Source organism: Mizuhopecten yessoensis, unplaced genomic scaffold (genome assembly GCF_002113885.1).
Source record: "Mizuhopecten yessoensis strain PY_sf001 unplaced genomic scaffold, ASM211388v2 scaffold1883, whole genome shotgun sequence".
NCBI classification, from domain to species: Eukaryota; Metazoa; Mollusca; class Bivalvia; order Pectinida; family Pectinidae; genus Mizuhopecten; species Mizuhopecten yessoensis.
Window position 1 is genome coordinate 1,148,658 of NW_018404269.1, and position 11,544 is coordinate 1,160,201.

An 11,544-nucleotide genomic window follows, 5' to 3' on the forward strand; every position below is an offset into this window, starting at 1 on the left:
AATGAAATATTTTATGTGTTCATCGATCGATAACATGTTATTACGCAGATCGATTATTACGGGGGAGGGGGGGGAATTGAACTCAACTTTTAAAAAAAAGATTATTTAATTGTTAGATTTCCAGATGCTGGCAAGATTTGATCTTCTTACAACATACAAAAAAATAGGTTATCTTTTGTATCCTTAATGTTAAACAAATTATTGAAAGTACCATTGTAATGATCACTTATTAGTTTTTAATGATAAGTTTAGATCATTGATAACATACTTAAAAATATCTAAAATGGAATCATGGCAGTAGATTTCAGAATAATCTGAATACTTTCAATTGTGAAAGTAATTTTTGATAAAAAGTTATAGCAAATGTGTTTCATGTTATGAATATCATAATAAAAGATAAAGATATCAGCCAGTGTCCTGGATCAAAACATGAACATGTAGCTGACACTGACATTTTAATTTCACCCTTTACAAGTAAATATTGACATCTGTTTTACATGTGAGGGTTCGAATTATACTAGTATAGATGCAAGAGTGGGCCAGCAATAGTTTCAACCATGATTTCTTATCTTAAGCTTTCCATGAAGAAACTTACATAATTTGATATGCATATAAACCCAGGTCCTCTGCGAAGTCTCGAAATATCTCACTTCAATGTAAGATATCCAAGAAATAAAACTGAGATCGTTGAATGTGAACTAAATGAAAGCGATATACTTTGTCTAACGGAAATACATCTTACTCCCGAAACTCGAGATTCTGAAAAAAACATTTGAGTGTTACTCAAATGTCTTTCATAGATTAGATTTTACTGGTCCTGGGGGAGGAGTTTTAATCTACAATCAAAATAATATTTACGCTAAAAGAATACCTGATCTTGAACATGATGAAATTGAGATGATATGAGTGGAAGTCCACACTGCATGACATACATTTCTTCTTAGTTGTATATTGGGAAACATTAGACGCTGTCCTTGAAAAGGCCACTAAAACTAACTTTGATATAATAGTTACTGGTGATCTAAATATTGATATGTTGAATCTACATACTCATTCTCTTATAGCAAAATTTTAATCTTTGTAGTTTTATTAATGAGCCCATCCGTATAACTCCAACTTCCTCAACATCAATAGATATTGTTTTTTCGAATAATGACAACTAAGTGAAACATGCATCTTTATCTCCTCCTATTTGTAGTGAACATTCTCTGATCCAGTTTAACATCTCTTATAATGTCTTCTAACAACATACTATATCAAAAGAAGATCTGAATTAATCAAGATGCAGATTTTGTCAAATTTTATAGACATATAACTGAAACAGTTTGGGAAAGTCTTATTATTGATACGACAGTATTGAATTTACCAACATTTTATGTGATAAAATAAACCAACTAATTGCTGATTGTATACCGAGCGTAAATGTAACAGTAAGACCGAATGATAAGAAGTGGAAATGGGATATATAATTTATTTTTTCTAAAACTGAGTCAGTAATATTTTCAAGAAAATTGAATAAAAATCATCCAATTACTATCTTTTATGATGAACCAATTACAGAAAATAAAACACATACACATCTGGGTCTAACCTTGAGTGATGATGCAATATGGAATCTTCATATCTCTAACATTTATGAAAAAGGTTTTAAGGGGATAAATATTTCAAGATTATCAAAACAAAAAGTAGATAGAAAATCTATCACTACCTTATATATATCTTACATAAGACCTATATTGGAATATGCTGATGTAGTGTGCGACAATTGTACTCAAGCTCAAAATATCTTATATAATCTGTTCAGTTAGCGGCAGTAACATTTATTACAGGACTACGCAGAGAGACATCACATGATATCTTACATCAGGAGTTAGGATGGGAAACATTGAATAGTAGAAGAAAAAAACATAAGCTAACATTAATGTATAAAATTATGAATAATGAAACACCTAATTACTTGAAGAAAATAATTGAACCCTACTATCATGATGATGATCTGAATAGATATTCTTTAAGAACATATAGAATATTTGACCCACCAGTATGTATACATTATTTTGAAAGTTTGTTCCGTTCTATGTTTAATGAATTTAATAAAATTGACCCTAATGTTTATAATATTAAATCTACCAAGCAGTTCATAAGCCTTTTAGGTCAAGATCATTATGTTCAATCTTAAACAACCGATATTTTCAAATTTTCTGGATTTCGCAATATAAACATCATTCTTTGTCAGCTAAGAAATGGTGCAAGTAACTTAGATTACGACCTTTATGAAGACCATTTAATTGAATCTCCACATTGTGAATGCGACCAAAGCTATGAAACTATGAGTGTAATAGGTATAATAGCATCAACACGCTCCAAAGCAGAATCTTAATCATGATGTTCATAATTATCTAAGTATAAATGTCCTGTTACATGACTGTGATAATTGTAATGCCACACAAAACAAAAATACTCTCAAAAATATATCAGATTTTATATTGCTATCGCAAAGATTTCCTAATATTGTGCTATAAGTCCTTACCATGAATCGAAATTAAATTGGTTAAATTTGTCATGTTATGTACATGTATTCTTTTGCCTTTTGGCAAATATCATTATGAAATACCTTTAGCTAAATTTAACTTGTAGTAATTTAATTTAATTTAAACACATATTTTTACCTCCTGGTTTTGCTCCTATGATATATCTGAAGAACACACGAATGATATATATCTGATAAGAATTAAACATTTTTTCATTGTAATGATAAAGGTCATAAATAGCATAGTATACATGTATATGTACTTTCCCCTGGGCACCACCGATTGGGTATAATCATACTAGCTACACGAAGTAACTTTTACTTTTAAAACTGTACAAACAGTCACAATATGTCCTCGAGTTGATGTGACTCTACCAGTAAACTAAATATCTATTTTCTGGAATTGGCTTTTGAACTTCGTTAGTGGATGTCTAATGTGTGACATATGGACTTCGTATGACCTGTATCTTTTGGGGAGATAAAGCCAAATCTACCACATAAATATGTTTTGAATATTTCCATAATATATATGGAAAAGGTGTAGTTATAGCTAAGGTAAATATATCTTTTTTTGCAAAACCTATTCATTTCTAGTCCCTAATTATAAGGGTAACAATCTTTACTTATCAGTACTTATCCGGAGTACCCGGAGAAAACCCATGTGATCGGGCAGGTGACCCCATACCTTTTCACGTCCGATCGGGGAATCGAACCCCGGCCGCCGTGATGAAAGGCAAGTGCGTTATCCACTGCACCTCCCGACCACCATAGATACTTACCCTTTGTGTATCTATAATGTAAATGTCTTTAATATGACTTCTTTTGTCGATAAAATATGTTGAAATTGAAATTGAAATTGTAGGAACTTACATATTTAAGGGGGAAACATGGTCGTGGGGAGACTCTGATGGGTGTTTTTTTCATTGGGACAAACAGCAAATCAATAGTCATTCAGTAGATTGAATGATACCTTAACAAAAGGAGAAAAGTCAATAAAGCTTTCACTTCATGTTTCGGTGACCTAAATATGTATAATATAAAAAGAAAATACATATTTTGAAGATCAAAACATTTATTTTATTTGTATCACATTCATATATAATTATAAAATATAAGCAAACAACAACACATTCCTTTCCATTCGAACTTAAATTCAGATTTAATCTTGTTAAAATAATGTTGTTCGTTGTTGTTAAAATCTTTATGTCTGCAAACTATACAACGACAAAACATTGAATAGTTTGACCCCATGAAAACTAAAATGGCAGATGTTGTACATGGAAATGCAGATGTTACACCGAGTACAGCTATGATCATCAATGCCGGTTATCAATTTGTTTCCATTACACAGAGAAATGGATGAATGTGGAACTGATGTACAGCAGGAGGAAATCAGGCAATTACTTCACCCTCCCCTCCAGCCACTTACTAACAGCTGTTCTAAGAAGAAAACAAACGACGTCTATTTGGAGTCAGGTGTCGGGAACAGCAAACATTTCTACGAATGAATACTACGTGACAACTACAGAGGAAGAGAATCGAGGTAAGATATGTATCTGCAAAAAGCAATCTGATTAAAAGCATCTGTAACAGATGTCTGATACAGTAGGTCAGTGGTACTTTTTTGCAGTAGCCTTATTCACCCTTTGGTTTGGATAGCGGACTTTAACTCGATCGAGAATATGCTTAATTTGCCACACATAAGACTTTTGCCTTGTGTTTCGCAATTACAAAGAATTCTTCGAAGGTTGATATCATCATTTACCCTCAAGGCGTAATGATTCTTTTCTGTTTTTTTTCTCTTACTCCATTTCCCTTGTTATGCATACAATGTTCGCGTTTCAGTAATGAACTGTTGACATAACGTCACACAATTGTGTTACAAGCTGAGAATACCGACATGTCGCGTGTTTGATGTCAAGTAATATGGACTTGCTTTGGCGGATCACAACTATCTTAAAGTCCTTTACATAATGAATTAGTTGGTTGTTCAGAAATCGTAATCTAACAACATAAAAATATTACAAAAGTACCACGATGTTTAGAGTGAATGCGCCCATTGAACACCTGCTATTCTGTTTTCGCACACATGCACGTGTGACAGTAAATAGTACACTGTATTACTCCGTCCTAAACTTGGAGTTCTTTACGTTTGTCGGTGACAGCAGATCGTTTGCCATTTGGTTTTATTGTTCTTGGGATTTCGATGTTTGTTTTTTAATGATTAGCGAGCTATATAAAATAAAAGTATATAAATGATAAAACGAATCTTGAGTCGACCTGTCGTTGCCTCTTGATTTTATCAACGAGCTCGTGATGAAAAGATTGTTCTCACAAAAACGAAATGGTGAAATAGAAATAAAAATTGAAAATAATAAAAATCCAATATACGCGCATCGGTAACTTTTAGTTCTTGAAAAACGTTTTTTTAAAGTCACACAAGAAAATTTAACTTAACAAATAGTTTTGGTACAAAATGTTAGAACCTGGTCGGCTTACATTTTGAAATATCACGTCGTTTCGATGGGAAACGTATCGTCATTAAACTGACTTTTTATTAAATGGAAGAATATACACAGCAAACACAGTTGGAAATAGACAAACCCTTATAGAAATAAGCGATAGTTAAAATAAGTAAATTAAATTAAAGGCTTTTGCATACTGCATTATTATTAAAGGACTTTTTGGTTGGTACACCAAATACTCAGGTCTTGCTACAGTAAATACTTGGTGGATCTGGAAAATCTGATATATTCGTTGCTGCATTAATATGAGGTGGGAAATAATCAAACAAAATGTAGAGAGATAATGAATATGGAAATTCTATTCTCGGGCGTACAATTTGGGCTCAGGACTGTTTGGTATACATTTAAATAATTTTGAAAATCTGTTAATGGTGTGAAATCACAATTCATGGCTGAAAGACAAAACAAATTATTTTGCTGGTAAGCAAGTGAACAATGACGTAAAATTACAATCGGGAGAAGAAAGAAAATATAGTACTTAGTTCTGTTGTGTTGGGTATTGTATGTTGTATGTTGGTATTGACGATTCACATGATAATGTTAGTTTCGAATCTGTTTAAGCATGAAGTAAACTCCAAACCTTTCAAGTTATCAACTACTTTCATTAATCTACTATTTTTCTTTTGATTGATATAGGTCCCGTCCCAGTTATCATCCTAACCTACATGCGCAGTGGGTCCTCGTTCACCGGTCAGATCCTACAGGCAGCCCCGTCAACGTTCTACTGGTTCGAGCCAATGCACAAGCTCCTTGTGAACTTCACACCAGGCAATACATTCCAATTCCTGAACGGTGTCAGTCGGTACGTAGACTTGAAATACCAGTTTCCATGGTGATGGTACCAGTTGATACCTAGGTTTGTTTTGTCGGTATCTCTTATTACGTACACTTATGACGTGCCGGTAGCAATCAGTTCATAGATGTTTGACGATGTCGGTACACATACTTGTAAAGGGTACATAGATAATGACGCCGATTAAAATGATACTGCCCTTACGAAGGCAGGATTGGTGGTAAAGAAAATATTTTCTTGTTCTGTTTGGGTTGCGTTATTGTTTGTGACTGGTTTGCATCCTCGGTCAGGGTTGTCAAATATTTCAACACCTCAGTACAAGAGTTTCCTGGTTTGATACAAGGTACATGGCTCACACTCCTCTCAAAGTTTAGAAAAATATTAAGGTCATCTCCACGTTTACGTTCATAGTTTAAACACATTTAGAGATTCCTTAGTACTTTGAGGGTAAGTTTCTTGTGACTTGCTGTATGCCGCAGTATACATTGAATGGGATTTGCGTACATGTAGCTGCGTTGATGATATTACAACCAAAACGAAGACAACAAACCGATTTTAACCAGATTGCGATCAGTTCGAAAAAATGTGTATATTAGAGATTGCCGGGAGGATTCTCAAACCATGTGTTTTGTTATTATGAGTCCGTTCTTGAAACAATGTCATATGGGTCGCTAATTGCTGCAAACTCGGTCTTTTAGGATTGTCTATTCATGATAAGTACTTCGTAAGATTGTTTAGTATTTTAACGCCCTATTTGTTAAGTTGTGGCGTTAGTCTTTGGTGGTCTTCCTGAATCCATTAATGATATTGAAGCCACTACCGAAGTCGAACGAGTATAGGGTTAACCTAAAATAATTGAAATCATCTAAACTGGATAATGTTCGTATAATGGAGGACAACGACTGGAAAAAAGAAGTGTATACCTACTGACTGACTTACTGACAGTTTAAAGCTTTCACTTGACACAGTTGCCACTCTCTTTGGCATTATCTATATCATGGAATATATATTTACAAACACCAAATGGAAATTAGGGTCCCAATTTCGATTCAATGCTGTCAGATTATTGGGATGAGAAGTACTACACAGTAGACTGAGAGTTTGAAGTAGTGCTGTTTTGGACTATGGCGCTAAAGGGTTTAGACTGTGTAGACTTTTGACGGTGAATCTGTCAGTTAGTACGAACACTTTTGACTTTGAATTTTTCAGTTAATACGTCAACTTTTGACGGTGAATTTATCAGTAAGAACGTTATTTTTGACGTCGAATTTATCAGTAAGAACGTTAACTTTTGACGGTGAATTTTTCAGTTAATACGTAAACTTTTGACAGTGAATTTATCCGTAAGAACGTTAACTTTTGACGGTGAATTTATCAGTTCATACGTAAACTTTTGACGATGAATTTATCCGTAAGAACGTTAACTTTTGACGGTGAATTTGTCAGTTAATACGTAAACTTTTGACAGTGAATTTATCAGCAAGAACGTTAACTTTTGACGGTGAATTTGTCAGTAAGAACGTGAACTTTTGACAGTGAATTTATCCGTAAGAACGTTAACTTTTGACGGTGAATTTATCAGTTCATACGTAAACTTTTGACGATGAATTTATCCGTAAGAACGTTAACTTTTGACGGTGAATTTGTCAGTTAATACGTAAACTTTTGACAGTGAATTTGTCAGTAAGAACGTTAACTTTTGACAGTGAATTTATCCGTAAGAACGTTAACTTTTGACGGTGAATTTATCAGTTCATACGTAAACTTTTGACGATGAATTTATCCGTAAGAACGTTAACTTTTGACGGTGAATTTGTCAGTTAATACGTAAACTTTTGACAGTGAATTTATCAGTAAGAACGTAAACTTTTGAGGGTGAATTTGTCAGTAAGAACGTTAACTTTTGACATTGAATTTTTCCGTAAGAACGTTAACTTTTGACGTCGAATTTATTAGTTAGTACGTAGACTTTTGACGTCGAATTTATTAGTTAGTACGTAGTTTTTTGACGGTGAATTTATCAGTTCAAACGTAGACTTATGAAGGTGAATTTATCAGTTACATGTAGTACGTAGACATTTGAAGGTGAATTTATTAGTTAATAGAATGACCGTTGACGTGAACGTTTACAAGTGCTGTTGACGATACCGACTAAAATGTGCAAGTGTAATTGCTATATCTGTTCTTCTGTTCTAAATCGGAATCGTCAAATGTAATGCGTTGATTTGTCTGTAACATCCAGGTCATGCTAATTACATTTACAAAGGATGTGTTTGTCTAATGTTATATTATCTTATATTTCTTTTGCTTAAAGATAAAGCATCATATCACATACCGAACCGTTACTTGTGATTATTTTGGAATTAATTAAATAATTGAACAACAAAATGCTGAAATAAGTGTGACAGAATACATGTGGTGTAGATTTAACCCGTTGTACGACTAAATATTATCTCTTGCAGTTCATTAATATTTTGTCTCGTTACAGTGCGTTTCGTTCACGAGATGACGTTTCGACCCTAACGGCAAGTAGCATTGCTTCCTGTCATCTGGATCGACTTCCTGTTCGGGTACTCACTGACGGATTTCTCGGACATGGGAACAGGGATACATCAAAAAGCTTCATTTCGTGTCTACAGTCTTTCCGAAGATTAGCATCAGACCCAAAAATGCCATTGAGGAGGTGTATACTTGACTACAAGGAGACATGTCTTAAATCAAACCACGTGATAATCAAAACAATTCGAATGACAATGGCCAGCATGGAGGACATGTTGGTGAAACACCCACGGTTAAAAATCGTACATTTGATAAGAGATCCTCGTGCCACAGTAAGGTCTCAGAAAACACTTGGAGAGTTTCGTGATGATAAACATGAAAACGTAACTGAGAAAATCATATCGTTTTGCAAGAGGGTTCTTCGCGATGTTCTTGATAGGGAAGATTTTCAACGACGGTTTCCCAATAGAATAATCCCTGTTTTTTATGAGGATATCGCTAAAAATCCAATTGAATACTCAAAAACGATTTATCAGTTCCTAGGAATGGAATTCAGTAAAGAATCAGAGGAAAAGATTTTTCAAATGACTTCATCGGGGACTGAGCAAGAGAATTGTGGGGTGTTGTGCACCAATCGCCCTAATTCTTCAGTAGAAGCGAACGAGTGGAGGCATCAAGTAACCATTGACTTCGTCAAAACGGTCGACAAGGCATGCGCAGGATTATATAATAAATTGGGATACAAAACCGTTCCAAATAAAACATCACTTTTTGACTTAAATTACCAACTACGAAACTTACAATAATCATTTAAATAATATTCTATACTCATGTCATCAACTGCAATATCAACACCAACACTTTTAGTGACATGCATTTCTAAGTGTGCAGTATGCGTCCTAAAAAAGGTCCGACCTTTCAAAATCCGGAATTTTGTTTCTGTTCTTTAGTATTGCTGATCTCAAAGACAACTTGTTCGTTTATTTTTTTGTCAACCTAATACTTTTCAAGCAATGACGACTTTTGTGCAATGCCTTTTTTTAACAATAACAAAAGACGTAAGAAAAAAAGGGCTATACTGTGTTGAAATGGTGTTTAGTCTGTAAATATTCCTATTTATCTTCAAGTAATGTTCGGGATAGATTTTCGAGCAGGAATGAAAGGGGACGCTTCCATTTAATACTACTTACAGTACTTAATAATCTACTAATTAAAAAGTGACAATATTACACGACTGAAAGCTATTTGATGGGGCAGTATATCGATAATGATGGAAGGGTGTAGAGGTCTCCAATTAAAGGATTCTTTGGCACTAGTGCTTATTTCATTAAAGAGTATTTCTCTTTAATTTAGATGGGGCAATATATATATATATATATAGAATACATCGTTTGTGGGTTATTAAATTTATGTTTGTGTGGGTTATCGATTTATTTTATTGTTCTTTTTTATTTCTTATACATGTATGTAGTTAAATAATCGACTTTCCGAGTACTTTCGGAGTATTCAAACTGTTTCTAGCAGACCAGCGAATTCTTTAAATTTCCAGCGGTAGATTTGGCAACGCGTAAAAAACTCAATGTTAGTAGGTTTTTATAAACGATTGCTGAAACAAGGAGTCAGCGTCTGTTTGTCCATCTATTTAGCTGTGTTGTATGAGTGAAGAAATAGGAGGTGTTCCGAAAGTTCTGGACTTGTTCCTAATTGAGTGCAATGTAGGTGAAATTCTTTTGCTTTTATGTTTATCTATGTGTTATTTCAGGAACATTTCGCAAGATAAGGGATTCCAAAGTACTAATATTTAAAAAGTGATTAATGCTGTGTAAAACAAATTAGTCAGTGAATATAATACGTAATTAATAACTCAACAGTACTTCATGGAGAAGTTAAATGATTGCATTATAAATGCGAATATTGAGTACAGTAAACCCATAAAATATAATGTAGTTCCGTAGTGTTCATCAGAGGTAGCAGAGTACAGTAGAAATGGCTTGACCCTAAAAATAAAGGACATGTCTCGGATAAACATGGATAGCGGATTTATCCTGCACAACACACTTAAATATATATATATATTTATAAACTACATTTTGAAAACGGTTTTTTTAGGAGAATGAATATTTTTCAAAAAGTGATTTCCCCAGATTTGGGATTTGTGAAAAACATGATTACCACATCAAAAAACGCCAAAAAATGCAAAACCCAAAATTTGACCCACGCAAGTAGTATTTTTTTTTCTTTAAACCTGTCTTAAATTAAATATCATCCACTCGGTCACAGAAATACTCACATAGTCCAATTCATCATGTATATGCCAATTTTAGAGCTGATTTTTTTTAACATTTGATACATGTAATATTACCGGGGTTATTCATTGTACAAACATTTCACCCATGGCCACCGTACGCTACTGTACACTGCTACCAGAGCTTCATTCCTCATTACTGCTCGCTGGTTCAAACAATTCTACGTTCGAGTCTTGGGACTTTGTTGTGATTTTTTTATATAGTTATGATACGTGAGCTTAAAACTTTTAAACTTGTTGAATGTGAGTGGACATTTGAGTGATGTATTGGAAGAAGTACATAAATGCAAGTATTATGTAATATTCGGTTGTGAGGAAGTTGAGATATTGTATTGATGGATGTTACTTGTCTATGTATTTAATCGTTAAGTTTGTAACTGTGTTTTTGAAATGTATTTACTAGTTGACACCTAGAGAATAGAAGTTGATTTGATAACAGTATAAGTGTGAAAACGGGTGTAGCTTGGTTCTCCTTAATATCATATGCGCCAATATGAACCTGTAAGGGTTTCTGGTGATACATATACATATAACAAACATTTGATATAGGCAGGTATATGAAACGATTGTTCACTGTCAATGACAAAATATCAAGCTATTTACAACTGCAATCCATATCAGCATGGCCCTAAAAATTAAATCCTTCACAAGGACTATTGATATTCTGTTATCAATGCAATTTAGATATTCTTTTTACAGCAATAAACATTTGTCTAAAATATTAAATCCTTCACAAGGTCTGTTGATTTTCTATTATCAATGCAATGTAGATACAAAAATAATGAACCATTCATATGTATTCTTTTTACAGCAATAAACAGTTATCTCGGGAATTTGGAATGCAGTATTTAGATTAATGAAACAGTTCCAGGGCCCAGGCTCATGAAACATT